General features: G+C 38.1%; 1 protein-coding gene across 4 annotated transcripts in view; it reads right to left on the bottom strand.

The window, feature by feature from the left end:
• Window positions 1–19,877, bottom strand: part of PKIB (cAMP-dependent protein kinase inhibitor beta) — a 111,540-nt gene that overhangs the window by 32,194 nt on the left and 59,469 nt on the right. For 2 of the 4 annotated variants that reach the window (XR_009404457.1, XM_059400643.1), the window contains exon 3: window positions 11,458–11,525. The exons of the other annotated variants lie outside the window; for them this stretch is intronic. The gene's annotated coding sequence lies outside the window, so the exon portion shown is untranslated. The remainder of the gene's footprint in view (window positions 1–11,457; window positions 11,526–19,877) is intronic. 4 annotated transcript variants of the gene reach the window in all.

Genomic DNA, 19,877 nt, shown 5'->3' with positions numbered 1-19,877 from the left:
GGCTTCAGGGTCTAACAGCATGTATGACCCCAAAGAATGGTTGTTTTAGCAAAGTATACCAATGCATATGCACAGCCTTAGAGATCTATTCATCCAATCTCCAAAGTTATTGCAAATTTTCTTGTAGCAGATTAAAAATTAAATCACTAGATTTTTCCAGACCTGCTCTATTAGGACATATACTGATGGCCTTGGCTGTATTAGTCATCCCCTGGGCTTTTTCACCATTCACTCTAACAGTCAACCTTAAAGTCCACCTCTAAATAAGTTTAATATATTTAAGTTTATATATATATATATATATATATATATATATAAAGTTTAATATATTTTTCATGATGCATTCTGTGTGGATGATTTGTTTTACCCCTAGAAGACCATAACTCCTGGAAGGAAAGAAAAATACATTCTACGTGTGGACAGTGGATAGTAGTTGTTCAATGAGTGCTTTCCAAATGAACCTCACATCGATCTGACTTTGCAATCCACATAATTTGTAAATCCTGTCTGAGCAGATAGGAAGCTTATGTTATCAAACCTGAAAGCAGTCTTTGGCATTTCAAACATTAGTACACTTATACTCTAGGCCTGGCAATATTTCTGAATCAAGAAAGATGTTGTAAGTCAACCGAACACTCTGATCCATTTCACATCATATTTCTTTTTATCTTTTTTTAAGATTTTATTTATTTGACAGAGAGAGAAACATAAGCAGGGTGGAGGGGCAGACGCAGGGAAGAAGCAGACACCCTGATGAGCAAAGAGCCCAATGTGGGACTCCATCCCAGGATGCTGGGATCATGACCGGAGCCAAAGGCAGACACTTAACTGACTGAGTCACCCAAGGCACATTAAATTCTGGAAAGAAGAAGACCAAAAAATATGTCTCTTGGAAGGTTCAAAAGAAGGTAGACCTTTTGCACTCCAATTTCACATCAGATTTCTCATTGTTATACTTTGATATTTGATTAAGGATGCTGAAGAATTTCAGTATAGAAAAATTCTCCCAAATCCATCATTAAAATAACCGAAGAAAATACTAAAAAGCTAGTTCATTTGTAATAATCTGAAAAGTAGTGTAACTATAGACACTTTTAAAGATCTTCACTAGCAGGGGAAGCAGAGGAGGAAGGAAGCATGGAAACATGGATACACTGAAGATAGCAAAAACAACCGCTCACCAAAGATTGTTTATCTGGAAAGTCAGCCTGAGGAGCCAGAACACTCTGGACAATATTGACCAAGATATCTTTGGATCTTTCAAAGAGATTGTAAAAAACAATGGACTAAGAAAAAGCTAGGGTTGAAGAAGAATTCGCTTAATTCAACTAATATTTGGAGAGCATCATTTATAAATGTGCATCTTCTGAATAAAAAAATCAGAAGCAATCTTTTGAATTGCTTCAACAGCTGTTTGTAAGAGGATAAATACTCTGAATGAATCTATGAAGGCAGTGAAGTAAGGGAAACAAACATTACATGATTACATTAAAACACATTTAGAGCACAATTTCATTACAACAGGCAGCACTGCCTTTAGTCAATTGCAGACTCTCCCAAACCAACAGCTTTGCACCCTTCACAATCTTCCTTCATCAGTTTTCTCCTCTTCTCCTGACCCCACTGTAGACCTTCCAAAGTCCTCTTCCTTTTTATCCTATTCAGACCAACTCTTGGAAAAATTTGCTTAATTCATTCACAGAAATATGCTGTGTGGTTCCCTACAAGAAAAACTCCAAAGTCTTAGACCAAAGAATCAAATTGTTAATGGCGGCACTTCTGCAAATTAGTTAATAGAAAAGAAGTGTTATTTGGGAAAGTGGGGGGAAGACTTTTCTGAATTATCAGCATTTTATCTTCTGCCCAAGTTTAAGGTTGGGGCAGGGAGGCTGAAGTTGCATCTGTGTTTTTAGCAAGACAATTACACACCATCAGGCAGATTCCTCAACCTCTTTGAGCCTCAGTTTACCCTAACCCTGTCTTGTTATCTCTCCTCAGTGACTAAATCCTTTATCTTCCATTTGCAGTGCAGGCAGGAGAACCTAGATCTTTAGGGTTTTAAGTTGCTTTTAGCTGTCTCCTCTTTCACTCCTCTTACCTTCACACAAATCTGCCTAAATCCACCTAAGCTTCCCAATCACTCATCAAAAGCAGCCAGAAACTAAACAGGAAAGTAGTCATTAAAGCATATTGTAATTATAAGGATTTGTAAACCAATTTGTCTCACTTTCAAGACCTATGGACTAGGTACATTTATTGCAACAACTTCAAAACTTGGGATTTTTTTAGCTAAATGGATAAAAACTAAAAATATATTTTACTTGCACTAACAAGTATAAGCTTAAAGAAAAACTAATCAGTATGTACACCATAGCTCTTGTTTCATTTGAATGAGGAATGTTCTTATTCAAGTCACTCTTGTGTCACCAGGAGACTGTCCCTGGGTCTTTGAGTCTCCGAAGAGATGACGAAGCTACATACTCCACCTCAGAGTAGTAAGGTTTCTGAAAACCAGGAAGTCTTGCATATTGGGGACTGCAGGATGGTGACAATAATCATGCACATAATAATCATACATCACATTGTATGGAGAGAAGAACATTCTGGCATTTTCAGAAGCCCCATTAGGAAATAATGAAAACAATACAGATGTTCATGAGTCTTTTTTATACCTACCTATGTGTGTGACTTTCCCCAGCAAATCATCCATGAGGCATGGAGAGAAAGCAGAGCTGCCTGTCTTCTGTTAACTTAGTCTTCATATTTTAAAATATTAATTGCCAAAATTAAAATTCAAAACCTGTTTCCTAGTAAATTCTATATCAGAAGGCTTTCTGTAGTCTGAAAACATCATGTTTCTTTGATGTGTTTTTAAGACCAGTCATAACAATATTTTCATTGAGTATTTTTTTCCCATAAACATCAAGTTGAGTGGGCATTTTGCCTCTAGTTAATGCATAGAGTAAACTCTTTGGAGTTTAATAATCTTCCTTTTCTTTTTATACTTTCTGTAATTTGCCTCAAGATTTATCTGGGGAACATATATTGAAATAGTCTCATCTTTGTTTCTCATACACATAGTAATAATTATAAATGTAAGTAGAATTTTTGGTCTCTTTAAAATTGCATTTTTAAAATATTATCTGCACCCTGACACAGTTTCTTCCTTTAAATTATCTTAGTGTTAACTCTTATTTTTAAAGTTAAATGTAGTAATGGAAACATATGATTCAACTCCTAATTCTATCACCATCTATAACTGGGGACAAGTGACTAATTTTTCATAACACATTTTTAATGACCTGTGAAGTTCAGTAGCTGGGTGGAAATTAATAAGTGTGTTTCCTGCTTTTAAGGATATATAGAAATATTTCAATAGGCTAATTTAAAAAATCGAGAGGTAACATTTTGCACAAGGCATTCAAATGTTTATTCTGACCTTGACCACAGCAATCTAGTTTTTTTCTCTATTTTTCAGTTTCTTTTTTTAAAAAAGATTGTATTTACTTATTTGTGTGTGTGTGTGTGTGTGTGTGTGTGTGTGTGAGAGAGAGAGAGAGAGACTGCATGAGCAGGGAGGGGGCAGAGGGAGCTGAGCAGGGAGCCTAGTGCAGGGCTTGATCCCAGATTCCTGGGATCATGACCTGAGCCAAAGGTAAACACTTAACTAACTAAGCCATGCTTAACTGACTGAGCCACACATGTGCCCTCTATTTTACAATTTCATAGAGTTGATGCAAAGCCAAGCTACTCAATGCTACTGAAGACAGTCCAGAGAAAAGCAAAACAATAGACATTCCATAAGTAACTTGGAGATACCTGAGAATTTTGGAGTCAGAAGGAGTTTAGTCATCAGTAAATAATAAACAAAAATTAAATTAATGAGAAAGCAATCCTGATTTCAAAGATGAGAAAAAGGAGACCAAATTGCTGGTATGACAGAGATCTCATTAATTTCAGAATCAAGTCTAGACATCATGTCACTGGACATCTGGGCTTGTATTTATCCCACAATAATTATGATTTCTAATTTTTTCAAGGACAAAACCATTTTTTAACATCAGATCACCTATGGACATGGTGGATGTAATTTGCAACAGGAAAAGACCAAGCCTTTGGGTGCACGTAGGAGAAGAAGGTAGACCTTTTGCTACCCCATTCCATGAAGGTTATGCCTTCATGTGCGTAAGGGAAGGTTTCTGATTGCAAAATCTCTTAGGGAAAGACGTCTCCATATCCCAACTCTGTTCTGTGCTTAGAAGTCAATCTATGTTCTTCTGAGACTTTGTGAAACTAATCATTTACCCTTTCAATTAGAAAGCCCTCTTGCTTGGGAGTAGATTGTTGGGGTAGAGGGCCATTAAATGATAATCCTACCTGGGAAGGATGATATTCAGACAATAACAGTTACTTATTGTAATTTTAAAATTGTATATGCTAGGGTCTGAATGACATAATAACTTCTAGGATATAAAATCACAACATGTAGTGATTTCTTTATGTTCAGAGAGAGGGATTCTAGCCTAGAGCCCAGGGAGGCAACTGCCAGTAGAAGGAGGATAGAAACCTGAAACAAGGCTAGACACTAAGAACAGAGCCAAGCAGTAGGGATCTCCCATTAATGGGCATAATGAACTGATTCTAGTAGTAATGATGTTGAATACCTAATACTAAGTTTCCCATCTCTGCACTATAATTCTCTCATATTATCCTCCAGTCTTGGGTGAACTTTACTATACACCACAACCATCCTAATGATATCTTTGCTTTGGGCAACAAAGAGAGGACCCTGAGGACAATCCTAGTCTGATTTCAACTGGAGAGTTTGGCAGCAGCATCAAAAAAATTGTGGGAAACATTAGAAAGTGGTGAGCAGAGAAACCAGAGCATCAGATGAGAAAAGTGAAGATAGCACTCAGGATGGAGTCCTAGAATCTGAAGATTCTCAGAAATACTAGGTGTGGAGAAAAAAACAGTTGGTATACCTCATAGTATGACAGATATAACTTGTTCATTGAGATTTAATGCAAAATGATGTCTCAGGATTGAAGAACCACATTTTTTAGATATCTGACTGAGAAAATACATAACAGATGAAAAGATTCTATGAAACACAAATTCTCATTTTTATAACAATAACCTATATATATTTAGAAAATGGTAATATATATGATATACAACAGTATTTATTTAGACACAGAGGCACAGATGGCTTGTGGACCCCTCTAATAATTCTGTAGAATCCCAGAAGACCAGGATCCCCATGTTGGTAAATGCTGGACTATATCATAAATTGTTGTCCTAGTGGCCAAAAACCTATTTCCTGTAACAGCTGGAACTTTAATCTCTAATAGATAAGCCTTCTTCCACCTGCCTTTAATTTGTCCCTTCCTCCATGTAGTATTACAAGCTATTCAAGCTAAAGAACTTTGTTGGGTGCTCATGTAATCTATTCCCTTCGGTTGGCTCTTCGAGATTCAAATGCTAGATAATCATAGTCAATGTTCATAGACAATTTGGGGGTGGGTGGGTCTCAGCAATGTATCTGTAGAATACATTGCAAAAATATCTTATGCTAGATTCCACCCCAGTCCAGCCCAATCATTTGTTCAGTCCTGAGTCTTGGTAGCCTATTTTGAACACTGACAGTCCACCACCACTTGAGGGCCAAGGGCTCACACATTAGTGGCATTCTTCACTAGGCCTAATCCAAGCCTTATTTGTTAGACTATGATCATCACATGGCAGAGAATCAATCTTGAGTGCAAAAAATAAAATATCACTCCTGAAAATTCCAAATTATTTTCAGCAAGGCTGGGATGGAAAAGTCTCATTTAATTAGCAAGTCCAATAAAGATGTGACATTTACAAACTAATTATAACACATTTCCATTCTTCATTGGTACACTGAATGATGACATATTGTTCTTTTATAGTTGCAATTTCCAAGTCTTAATTGCTTTGGTTTAATTGGTTTAATCCAAAAAATGTCAATTCAGTAATTACCACTATGCTGTTGGAATTAGCTTCATCTATCGTGTAAAAGAAAATTGACTTCAGAAAGGGAAAAACAATTATAATATAATACCAGGGGAAACACTATATCAACAAGATATTAAAAAACAATGTTGGGTGCCTGAGTGGTGCAGCGGGTTAAGCCTCTGCCTTCAGCTCAGGTCATGGTGTCAGGGTCCTGGGATTGAGCCCCACATCGGGCTCTCTGCTCAGCAGGGAGCCTGTTTCTTCCTCTCTCTCTGCCTGCCTGTCTGTCTGCTTGTGACCTCTCTCTGTCTGTCAAATAAATAAAATCTTTTAAAAAAGAAAAACACAAACAATGTTATATATAACTGAAATTAGTTTATTTTATGGGAATATAGAAAATGTTCTTTTTTCAATTCTAAATAATATACCAAATAAATAATCAAATATAAATTAACTAATCCAGAAATGCATTCATTCTTTTGTAAATTTATTAATTTGCTTAGAAAATATCTATTGAGTGCCAATTATATGCCTGGCAAAACAGTTGTGGAACTACTTTCATGGAATCTAATGGGTGGGGAAAAAAATGAACACAAATCCATGTATAAATACAAATTGCGGTCTTAGGTGAAAAAATTGTTTTGTGAGTGTATCAGAACCTGATTCGTTGACAAGATTAGCTGAGATATAAAGAAAAGGCACTAGCTGGTTGATACAGATACGGAAGACAAGTATTTCATGCAGAGGAGAAGAGCATAGCACACTTCAGAAGCTGAGGGAAGTCCAGTATGGCCTAAGTACAGAGAAGAAGGTAGAAAATGGCACAAGATGAAGTGGGTCAGTTAACAGGGGCTACACATCATTGGGGCATGTTAAGGTTTGTTCTATGCTAAAAGCAATGGAAAGTCATTGACATCTTTTAAGCAATAGCACGATGATCAAAATTGAACTTTAAAAAGATCACTTCGGCACAGATTGAAAAGAAGAGTGGATTCAAGAGATGAGTTTGGAGACAACTGCAGTATTCCAGGTGAGAGATAATGACCGGTTAGAAGGTAGAGTTTATGCCTTCAATTTAACAATATATAAAGTCTAAAGTTATTTGTGTTCTACAAGTGACCTATTTTCACAGAGTTACACATATCAGGCTCAAAGGGAAAGGGGAGTGATAAAATAGAAGGTGCGGGTGCTTTAGAATGAAATGCACCTGGTTTAGCTCGGTCTGAACTTTTGGCTCCACTACTTATTAGCTAAGGGACCTTATACAAGGCATTAAGCTCTCTGAGCCTCAGCTTTCACATCTTTTGAGCACAGCTGAGAAGACTAAGTGTGACAACGTGTGTGATATTCTCAGCATGTGGAAGACCAGTTAGTATGAGGAGCTCCAGGACAGATCTGCTGGTTTCATCCCCTCATGTTAGAGATTCCCGAATTCCTTTTGAAGCCGGTTCCTCCCCCTGGGCTTCTTTCTCCATGAACAGACTAAAATTTACCCAGTTGCACAGGCCAGAAGCCCAGCAGGCATCCTTTTCCCTCACCTCTATGACCATCAAGTCATATAAATTCTATTCTCAAATAGCTATTTAATTGATGGAGCAACTTCTCTGCTCACTTTTCCTAACCTAGTTAAGGTCACCAACAACTTCAGACTGGAGTATCTCCCTCATCCTGCCTCAGTTTTCTTTTCCTCTTCCACTCTTTATGCTAGCCACGCAAATCTTACTATCTTAGCTCTTCGACTATTGCCCTTAAGCCAAGAAAAAGTAACCAAGTTCATTAGCACGGCTAACAACACCCTGCATGATCTACATTCTGCTTATATATAAGCCTTGCCTTTTGGTTCTCCTCCCCTGTGGTCCAGCAGCTGAAAGAAACTGCTCCTCACTCAGGACTTGTAGCTCTCAGAAATACTCCCTTCACCTCCAGACTCAGGCCAGTGGATGGATGCAGTTCTCCTGGCGGGAGCATTCTCCTTCCAAAGCTTCTCTTCACTCATTCAATACCTCAAAACTGAGGTATTGAGGTAAGCTCAAAACTGAGGCTTTGGCTCAGATAGCACTTCACCTGGGAGGCACTTTTCTTCCACCTGACTGTATCTCAAAAATGTAGGGCAGCCTATAACTTGAATTTCATTATTTGAATGAATTCAGTGAGCACTCAAGTGGGGCCAGAGAAGTCTTACTGGATTGATGCAAGTCACATAGGTTGATATTGGAAGTGTGAGCAGAAGACCCAGGTCTCCTGCTACACGTTGCAGTGTCCCTTTCTCACCATCATGCCAACACCCACCTTATTCATCTCTGATGGCATTAGCTCTCTTCATTAAGCCTTAGGAACATTCTCTTCAGGTGGTTGTAAAATGTTGCACATTTATCTTATGGGTTATGATTTTTTCACTCAAAAAAGACTGATGTCACTTCCTTTCCCAATATTTCTTTGACTCTCCTGATATGGTATCCTTGGCTACTGTAACACTCTCAAACACTCCTGCAGATTTGTTACATTGATTCCCTCCCCCATGATACTGAAAACTCTTCTGAAACCAGGACCACGCTAGCTTCATTTTGCATTTCAGGTACCCAAGACTGTTCTTAGAACATAGTAGTATTTAATATTTGTTGAACTTAATGGCACGCCAGAGCTAAATGGTGTCCAAATGAGGGCAAGTAACACGATGTAAAGAGTGCTAAAAGAAAATGATGCAAGAGTAAAATTACAGACAAAAGCAATGATGGCTCTGCCATCTAGAGATAAAGATAGAAAAAGCAGATGACTCTGGCTAAGATAAAGAATCAGGAAGGCAACTGAGAAGATGGTGCCACTGCTGGGACAGGCTGCCTCTCCTGGGGAGTACCTTCAGTCCTTCAGTGGCCTTCCTGCCTCTTTGTTATTCGAGAGAGAGAACTGGAGATAGGAAGAAGCTGTCACTTTCAGAGAGCTGAACAGTTAAGTAGGAAAGCTGAATCACACAGCACTTTCTATGCCTGCCGGGAAGCCCACAGCCAGCACAATAGTAGCTGGTTTCACAGGCTGCACCTCATTGAAATGACAGAATCAAAGTCAACCAACTGCAGTGGAAATGGAACCGAGCTGGGAACAGAAATCCAAGTGTCAGTTTGGTCTTGTCCTCTGGCCTTCGGTAGACCTCGGAGCCCCACTGTCCTCTTCCCATGAAACACAGGTTCAAACTAGGTGGTCTCCAAAAGTTCTTTCTCATTCAGGGGTTCCACAATTTATGGGCTTGACTTGATTTACTTAAAGCAGCTACACAACCAAGGTAAATAAAACTGTCAGCCTTGTTCATGTATGCAAATGCAGACATCCACGCTCATCCCTTCACTCCTGGAACTTGACCCGGACTAGTTGAAGCATTGACCCATAATGATATCCCCTCATCTACGTATGGTAAGCACAACTATAAGCTTTATCAAAAGTTAGAATATGGTGAGGCTGTAGAGCAGTGATTTGCAAATATAAAAATCGGCATGGCAAGTTATTGAAAAGTTGCAAAGCCTTGCTCCAGATCTGCCAAATTGGAATCTCCAAGATGGAACCCTAAGAATATATATTTTGCACAAAATTCACTTGTGATTTGATAAATCAACTACTCTGAGGCTTATTTTTAAGAGAAAATTTGTGTTTCTCACAGGGTGGCCTGTAGGTCAATTTCATGTGCATTATCTGAGATACTTGTTAAAAATATCTGGGAATGTGGCCAGAAATCTCCATTCTCACAATTCTTTCAGTGATTTTATAAATAGTTTATATACTCGGACAAATGAAATCATTATGTGGGCAAAACCTCAAAGTCTATGAAACAACATAATAAAGATAGGAAATTATGATTGTAGTAGTTTATTTCAGTATTATTATTTATATTATACTGTTTTATCATTTTACTTAATCCCCAGGCAAGCCTATAAAATAAGCATTTTTAGTTTCATTTTACTGATAAATTGAAGCATTAGAGAATTCAGGTAACTTCCTCAAACACACAAGATTAAAATATGGATGCATTGGAACTAAAAATTAATGTCACGTAGGTAGGAAACCACCTATATTGTGACAGCGTGTGTAATTAAGATTTCAGTACACCTTCTAATTAAAAAATTTGTTGAGATCTTATCTGATGAAGCAAGCTAGAAATATCTCTCTGTTCCTGCTGGCTGGTTTTATTAGCTACTACACACATGTTAAAGTCAGTATAATAAGCATAGATTACCCAAGATAAAATGACTATTAACTACTAAGCAACAAAATTTCAAGGATGTCCTAGAATCATAAAATAATCTAAGGTAGTCATCAACTCTAGTCAACACAAATATTTACAGTTGAGAAGCCCAGAAGTATGCTAATCTCTTACCACCAGTGAAGAACCTCTCAGCTCCAGACTTTAGCTACTGACTGCTTCATTGTCTGTGTTTACTAAACGGGCCCTAGACTCTGTGCTCTTCAGCTCATTATGACGATTATTTGTCTTAGTGCTAGAAGAGGACTACATGAGATGTCAAATGTCTTTCAGGGAACAAAATATTAAATGCTGTTGCTACAGATATGCTTTTAAGACAAAGATTTTTCTTCTTCTCATTGAGTCTTCTCAGTTTATCTGATAAAATACCTGCTTGTGAAAAGATATGCTTGTCTTGGCCTCTTGTTAAATTGAAGCAGGAAGGGTGTCCCCAGTTCCCTGTTCCTGAGTTGGCCAGTTTTGCATCTAGCAGAGTAACAGACACTTCAAAAATATGATGAAAGTGACTGAACCTTAGCTATTAGGAGACGTAGGTCTGATTTTGTACAAAATTTCCCTGAAAGTGTGATTGGAAAATACAAAGTCGTCCAAAGCCATGTAACTTTTTCTTTTTCTTTTTTTTTTTTTTATTTATTTGACAGAGAGAGAGAGACATACACACACAGCAAGAGAGGGAACACAAGCAGGAGGAGCAGGAGAGGGAGAAGCAGGCTTCCCGCCGAGCAGGGAGCTCAATATGGGCTCCATCCCAGGACTCTGGGATCGTGACCTGAACCAAAGGCAGCCACTTAATGACTGAGCCACCCAGGTGCCCCAAAGCCATGTAACTTTTTACAGAATACAAATTCTTCCCTTTCCTGTGTTCACACCCTACCCTTTTCCTCTTCCTTCTCATTGATGTTACAGACTTCCTAAAATATGCACACACACAGATATTTTCACAAAGGGGAAAAAAGTAATGACAGTGACATCAAGACAGAGAAATTGCCAAAAAATAAGTCAAACGTTCACAAGCTATAGATAGATTTGATGGTTTTCTAACAGCAGTTTTGATTTCTTTGTTTTGGGTTTTGAGAGGTGATTTTCTGTGTGTTTTACTCTCACTCAAATTTTGCATGCCAACTCAGATTGTTTAGTCATATCCTGTCAAGAGTATTCTTGAAGGAGCCAATTCTTCCACAAAATCAATATCTAATTTTCTAAATAAAGAAGAAAAGGATACTTACAGGTCTCTGATTAAAATATGCTGTTATCTCTAAGAGCTTTAGGAAGAAACTCTGATAAACTTTCTTTCCTGTAAATTAATTTAAAAAAAACTATTAAGTACCAGAAAAGAAACAAATTCAGTTATATTAACAAATTTTATGTATTTTTAAAAAAGATTTTATTTATTTTAGAAAGAGAGAGAGAGAGAGCAAGCAAGCATGATCAGGGAAGGGACAGAGAGAGAAGAAGACTCCCAACCAAGATAGGAGCCTGATGTGGGGCTCCATCCCAGGATCCTGGGATCATGACCTGAGCTGACAGTAGACAGTTAAATAACTGAGCCCCTACATTAATGCAGGTGCCCTTACATTAACAAATTCTAATCATTTTGTTTTTATAGAGTTACAACTGGTAAACACCATGACTTGACTTTCTTAAGAAAAGCAACGCCTCCAATTCTACAATAAAATTTTCTGTTAACAGTCAAAAGGCCTTCCTCTCAAGTAACAGGTGTTAGTACCTAGAATTGCCAGCTACAAAATGCAGTGGATAATTACTGCATCAGTGCTGTTAGGGATTAATGTCAACTTGAGAAGGTCATCATCTAAAAGTGACTGTCCATTACAACAAATACTTATAGGCACAGAAACATGCAAGAAAATATTTGGCATGGCCACACCTTTGGGAAACTATAGAAACCTATTATACTTTTGGAATAGGACTGTAGAAAAATTTTTAAATCTTTCTTAAGTGCCCTGAGGCATTGTACCAATATTCCACTACCCAAATGGGGACCATGCGAAAGGAATTCAACAATCTTGCTCCTAAAAACAATGATAAACAATGCACATATAATTTCTGTTCAAAAAATGGGCCCTGTATCCCAGGGTTGAGCACCTGACACAAGAAGGATGAAAAATAATAGGGGCATGAACTATCTGTATTCACACTAGCCATTGAAAGCAAGAGGGCACTTTGCAAATTCCCTCCACCACATTCCTACCACCTTCGGCCAGCCTGCCATTTACTCTTCTCGGACTATTGCAATGACATCCTATCGCTTCTCGGCCTTTTGGCTAAGATCAAGTGTATTGCAATGACATCCTAAATGACTCTTCTCTTATGCATTCTTGCTTCCTGCAAATCCATTCTTTACTCAGATGTCAGATGGAATTATTTCAAAGTAAATGTGCTCATGGCCATTCTCTAATTAATCCTTTACAGCCTTCTCATCACCTACAGGATCAACTCCAAGCCCTTTCACAGAATGTATGGTGCCCTCCAGGAGCTGGCCCCAATCCACCTCTCCTTCATTTTCACCCATGCTCAACCTGCATTAATCCTAAAGCTCTGAGGTCATACCCAATGAATGGCACCTCTTTGCCTTATTTATACTGCCCTTGTGACTGAGGTCCTTTGCCCGTGATCCCCTCCCTATCCCCTGGCTAGCACACATTCTCCCATTCAGGGTTAACTTGGGCACCCCTATCCCAGAAGACTTCTATGCCCTTTGGGCTAGTATGCTCGCTCCCCTGTGCTCTGAAACACTCTGGTGTATCTCCATTATTGAACTTACAAATTTCTGATTACTGCCTTCCCATCTCTACCTCACACAATTTTTAAAGCCTTTTGAGGACATCGGCTGTGACTCATTCCTCTTGCACAACATTTTGTACATGGTAGGAGGAATAAAATAAATATCTGTTGAATGTCAAGGTGCATGAGGTATTTTTCAAACTCGGAGCTGCCTGAATGCATACTTTATCACTGTGAAAGAATTTTAAAATCCAAAATGGATATCTTTTAACTTGTTCCTGTACGCAGCTTCCCATATGGTTTGCACTGTTCCTCTCACTCTGTATCTGGGACTATTTCCCTCCAGTTGAGTCTAATTTTTCAGGACAAATATAGGGAACTGAGAAGAGGAAGAGGAAAACAAATGAAAACATGATCATGGGGGAAGTAGTAATAAAATTAAAATGTATACGCTTCAACATTTATGTACTATAATATAAATATTCACCCCTAAAAACAAATTTACAAAAACATACTTTTGTAGTTCTAATTTTCTCAAACATCTGTATACAGCTCTTGGCAAAGATCTAGTAGAAACTGCAAACAGGAACTCAATTTAAACTAAGTTTGATAACACTAAACATTGTTATTTGTGTCTTTCAAATGCATGTTTTAAAAAATCCCCTTTGTACACCTATACCATATTAGTGTTTTCATCTTATGAATTTCCCCTATTCCTGCCCATTGTAATAGAACCAAGAAACAAAAAAAGAAAGAGTATGCTGACAGAGTTACTTTTCCCTCTCTACCTCTTCGCAGTTTATGTTATATCCAAGTATAGTCACAGGACGGACTTTGATAACTCACACAAATCAAAATTAAAGATTAAGAGACTGGGGGAGTCTTTACTTGTCTTAAGTTATCAACCGTCAACAATTTTACTAACAAAAGAGCAGTAATTTCTGAAAGGATTTCAAGAACAGTGGCATGCCCTTAATAACAACAACAAAATTGTTTGAGTAACACATCTCCTATTTATGAATATTTATTTTTATAAATTATAAGTATCACTCTACTAATAGACTAATGTAAGTTATATGTTATATTATAAATTATTACATATACTAGATACATTGACAGAAATTTAAAATGAAATAAAAATATAACTGGCTATTCTACTGTGTTCTTCCTGAACTTCAGTATAAGATGCAGAATCTGTAAGACATTGCTACTGCACATGGTCTAATTCTCTCTACTCTCTCTCTTAGAACAGCTATTAAATCTAGAGAAAACATAGTGTTATATACAAAGGCTAGGAGATACTCAAGGCGAGAAGGCAGCAGTCTCACCAAAGGGTATTTGTTGCAGGTTTGACAAGAGGAGCAGATCAAGGTGTGGGTAGGTCAGCAGAAATCCATCATATCAGAACCATGTACACTCAGAATTGTAAATCATCTAGTCCAGTGGTTTTCAAACTTTTTTTTTTTTTTTCCCAAATGAACTCTTTAGCAGATGGTCAATATGTAAGACAGATCCACGCAGAACTGCTCTGGTTAAAGCAGCTCCCAGGCTCTACCCACTCTCTCCTCTTCCTCCTCTCCTCTTCCTCCTCCAAAAGATGTAGTCTGAAAAGGACATAACCACACTGCCATTAGAGATGAGGCTACCAGGCTGGAGATGGAAGGAGAGCAGCCATTTCAAGACAGAATTTAAAAAAGCAGCTAAAATTACTCAGACTGGGCACTTGTTCATCTTCCCTTTTAATGCCCCTGTCTTTTTTTAAGGAGAGGCTTCCCTGTGAATCCTGATCTGATCTCAGTTGTAAATGTAAATACTTAAACTATGATGATCCATTAGCATTTAAGATAATTTTTGCTCCTAGTGTTTGGTAAAATAATGAGTATTTATTTTCTCTTTGAAATATATATTCCCTAACTTGCAAGCTTTGATGACTCAAGCAGCCAGCCATGTCGATATACAATTAATTTACATAAAGAAGGAGGATCTGGAGCATCTCAAACACAAGATTTTAGGAGGTCCTTGAATCCTCAGAAATCAAGATAATAGTTAGTGCATTTTTTAAAAAAATCAAAATTAGTTTGAAAACTCTGTGATGAGGGATGCCTGGGTGGCTCAGTGGGTTAGGAGGCTGTATTCTGCTCAGGTCATGATCCCACGGTCCTGGGACTGAGTCCCAGATCAGGCTCCTTGCTCAGCAGGGAGCCTGGTTCTCCCTCTGCCTGCCAATCCCCCTGCTTATACTCTTTCTGACAAATAAATAAAATATAAAAATATATATAAATAATAAATAAAAACTCTATGATAAAAAAAAATCAAACATTTAAATAAAGATTTGATCTGTATTTGTGCAACTCAGCTTCACAAACCTTGCCTGGACCTGGACCTGCTCCAGTATCTTCTCTGAAAGAATAAAGAACTAAATATAGGGGCGTCTGGATGGCTCAGTGGGTTAAGCCGCTGCCTTCGGCTCAGGTCATGATCCCAAGGGTCCTGGGTCGAGTCCCGCATCGGGCTCTCTGCTCAGCAGGGAACCTGCTTCCCCCTCTCTCTCTCTCTCTGCCTGCCTCTCTGCCTACTTGTGATCTCTGTCAAATAAATAATAAAATCTTTAAAAAAAAAAAAAGAACTAAATATAAATATAATGTCAGATTACTTGTATTAAATAAATGTCTGTCTCTACATTACCTAGGATTATAGAAAAAGAAGCAAATGTAATCTGGAGGACAAAGTCCAAACCAGGTGCGTTCTGTGATATATACCTTTACACCTCAGTCTGAAGGACTGAGGACGAGGTTAAGGCGTTTGGGAACAAAGAAGCAGCTGGACAACTGTAACACATGAAGTAATCCTTAGCTCATGCTTGCATTTGAGCAATTTTACAATTTCAGTGAGCTACTAAATCTAGTTCTAGTTGATTCAATAAATATTCTTCTATTTTCATTTTTTTTAAAGCAAATCGTAGTTCTAAAATGCATAAAAACCTGAAAGTTGAAATGGGTCAAGTGAACATCATCTGATTCCTAAAAGCAAATTAACTACTTCAACTGCAAGACCTAGTTTCAAAAGGCTGCTCTTAAAATGTATTTAACCTCTCAAGCATGACAATGGTGAAAACAAGCTTCAAAGAAGTGAATCATCCTGACATTAGCAAGTACGTGCATTCATGAAGATGTTTCCATCCACAGCCCTAGTTTAGGAAAATAAATGACTCCATGTCTGACACAGAGCAGGCACTCAACACATATTTACTAAATATATAAATGAATCAATGAATGAATGAACTTTGAAAAAAAGGTAGAAACAGGTAGACTAGGACCAGATAATAAAGAGCTTTAAAGGTTAAGAGCAGGAGGTTAAACAAGGGGTGGGGGAGTAGCTCTTTAAAAGAAAGAATGGGTGGCTTGATAGAGCGATCAGTAAATCCAGCTAAAAGTCTTCTCGCAATAATCTTGGCAATGGGCAATAAAGGCACACCAAAGGGTAAAGACAATAAAATTATAGTAAGGAAGGTGTAGCAGCTGCTGCTAGTTGGCTCCCAAAGTTCTTCTCCTTGTCTTCTGTAGAAACAGGAAGTTTACCTGGGCACGTGGCTAAAGACCATATAACCAGACCTCCCACACTGCTAAATAAGGCCCTGGATTTTGCCATTTGAAGATGGGCTGTGAGCAGAAGTAATGTATTTCATTTTTAGGTTATTTCCTTAAAAAAAGGAGAATGTGGCCTCTACCGCCTCTTGTCCCTTTGTTGAACACCCGTCTGTGCCTGCTGTGCTGAGCCATCACCCATCAAGCAGACAAGGACAATCAAGACTTTGGGGATGACAAAGGATGGAAGGAGCCTGCATTTTTAGCAGGGCTATGCCACTATTCCACCCCTGTACTATTGACCTGACCTCTCCACAGTACAAAACTACATTTGCATCGTGTTTAATCCAGCTATTTTGGCTCTTTGTGACAACTGGCAAACATCTCTTATCTGATACAGATGAATCTAAAAAACACTTCAAAATGGAAAATTCCATAGAACATGGTGATAGCTCTAGTGAATGAAGGAAAGCCGTGAGCTGAAACAATTCCAAGGTTTTATGTTTGGGGAACTAGGAGAGTGGAACCACTAATACAATAACTGATGAGGAGGAGAGCTGGTGACAATAGAGCCCAGGGGACATGGACAGTAAGTCATGTAACTATGGACTCGGGCAAGAGAAGAAAATTTAAAATGGAAACTTCAGCAATTTTGTATAGAATATAGTTGAAAAAATGAGAATTGATAGAATGTCAGACTCAGAGAGATCAGTGTGTCAGAAACTTAATAGGTGTTCTCCCAGAAGGCAGGAAGAAGAATCAGTAATCAGCTAAGGCCAAAATAAATAAATAAATGAATAAAAATGTTTATTCTTATCTTAATAAGGGTAGTGATTTGAAATCTGAAGAACAGAATTAACCTTAATCCAAGAAGACAAACAAATTTAAAAGGGATTTGATATAGCTTATAGTTCTTAAATCTATTTAAAGTTCTCATGAAAAATTAAAGCAAACATTTCTTGAAATAAAAAAGCATTTATGAGGGTTCTGAACAAGCCAAGCCTCAATCATGCCTTAGTTTCCATTTAAATGTCCAGAAGGACAAGACAGGAAAAAAAAAAAAAAAAAAACAAGCAACAGGTACTTACACCATTTTCTCTTTTCCTTATTCTCACGGTAGAGGAAGGAACAAGAGGAGAGGAGCAAAGGGAAGTGGAAGCAGAAGTGTTTTGTTACTGTTCTCATCCTTTCTACGAGGCTAATATCTGGAAATGACAAAATGAAACAAAAGCCTCCCCAACTTTGACTAAGTTACATTCAAAGACGCAGTAGATCTGGATCTAAATTTAATTCACAGTGGATCTAAATTTTTGTTTTGAAGTTAATACAAGGTTGGCAACGGGCAAGTCAACTGTGACAATGTAAGAGTCTGGGAATCTGTTTCACTTGCCAGATGCATTCCTATTATTGGAAGATCACCAGCGTTCCAGAATATTCAGGCAGCCTTGTGTGCCATGCTCTTAGATAGCTCATCCTCCCCACCTGGCCTCTGCCACCAGAGGATATTTTTTAGGGAGCCATCAGACCAAAGATTTCTGTTCTCCATTCCACTGGTTACCACTATCCACTTCAGACTGATGACAATAACTATATTAGCTTTTTCTTGAGATTATTTTCCTCCCTAGCTTTAGGCTGCAGAATGTACATTGTAGTTACCCAAGGACATCAAAATTCCAGGATTCTTTACCATTATATTTTTACTGAAACCAATCATACTAATTCACTTTGTATGAGGAATTGATATTCCCCTCCTTTCCTTTGAAGAGAAATCTGTTAGTAATCTTTTCCTCTTCACATAGTGACTGCATTATCCATGGTCTTTAAACTGTGTGTGTGTGTTTGTGGTGGTGGTGGTGGTGGGGGGGGGGGGTTGTCCTTATTGTTCCTAGCATTATACTTGAGTTTCATAATCTTTTTAAAGTTCTTAATACTGGCTCAAATTGTGGGATTACACCCCACCTTTTTTTTTTTTTTTAATAATGACCAGACATTACTATTTATTCATTTAAGTAAATCAGGGTAGAAAGGCTTGCCCTAAAATAACCTCTCCTTTATAAATGGTTGCAGAATACCTGAACAAAAGTTACCATACACCATCAGGTTAGCTTGTGGCAAAAAAAAAAAAGCTTTATTCTAATCTTGAGTTGATATAAGGGAAGAAGGTATACGTGTATCAGGGGCGGGGGCAGGAAGGAGGGTTGTGTTTCATGGTACTTAGTTAGCGTACAACATGCAAAACTGTCATGCTTCACTCCCATCTGTCCTGCCCATCTCGTCAGGTGTGGCTTATGTGGTTCTAAAATTCCTGGCATTGAACATATAAACTGAAAGCCACTCTGATAACTCAGGAAAGCCCCTTTCTCTACCTCCTTATCATGTGTCATTGGAAAACCACATTACTAAAGCACCAGTTACACATTTATTATAAACTACTTACTGTTTTTTAATGTTTGCTTGCCAAGCTTCAATAAAGGAAGTTATATTTTAAATTTTTTTAACATTATATTTATTCATCTGAGAGAGAATGAGAGAGAGCATGGGGGGTGGGGAAGGTCAGAAGGAGAAGCAGACTCCCTGCAAAGAAGGGAGCCCCCCCCCCCAATGTGGGACTCGATTCTGGGACTCCAGGATCATGACCTGAGTCAAAGGGAGTTGCTTAAACAACCGAGACACCCAGGCACCCTATATTTTAAAATTTTCCAACAATATTACATTTCTTAGCCTATAGTCCTTTCTTGCTTATGTCACAACCCTCAAACACCAGGAAATCATCTCATAAGCCTCAGATGTGCTCTAAATGATTTACATTTTAATAGTTATATCTGGAACTAAAGAGAACACTGTCCACCATCACAGTTAAAACAGTAATTTCAGTGTTAATAAAAAAAAGAATTAAAATTCTGAGACTAGCCCCAACACTCTTACATTCATACTAGCATATTTAGATCTGGCGTTTATGTTCACAAAGAAAGCCAATGAAAACGATGTTATATAGGAACGTGAATATACCAACACGGGAGCTAACAAGGGCTGAGTGTTCATGATTTTCCAGATATCTCACACTGGACATTCCCACACTGAATCCTTACAAAAGCCCTCAAAAGTAGATACTAATACTACTGGATACCTGACAGAGACTGTGGTTATAATAGAACCAGCACCAAGCGGTGTCAAGATGGGAACCCAGTCTGCCTGACACTGAGACATACTGTCGCATGAACAGCAGTGGAACTTGATTCATTCAACCCACAGGAGCCCCCAAAAGTAAATACGTGGAAAATATGCGACATTATGTTTTCAAAGTGGTTTTTGCAGGACAT

Source organism: Mustela nigripes, chromosome 5 (genome assembly GCF_022355385.1).
Source record: "Mustela nigripes isolate SB6536 chromosome 5, MUSNIG.SB6536, whole genome shotgun sequence".
Lineage (NCBI taxonomy): Eukaryota > Metazoa > Chordata > Mammalia > Carnivora > Mustelidae > Mustela > Mustela nigripes.
The sequence above is the reverse complement of the archived record's forward strand: the minus strand, read 5'-3'. Positions and strand labels throughout refer to the sequence as shown.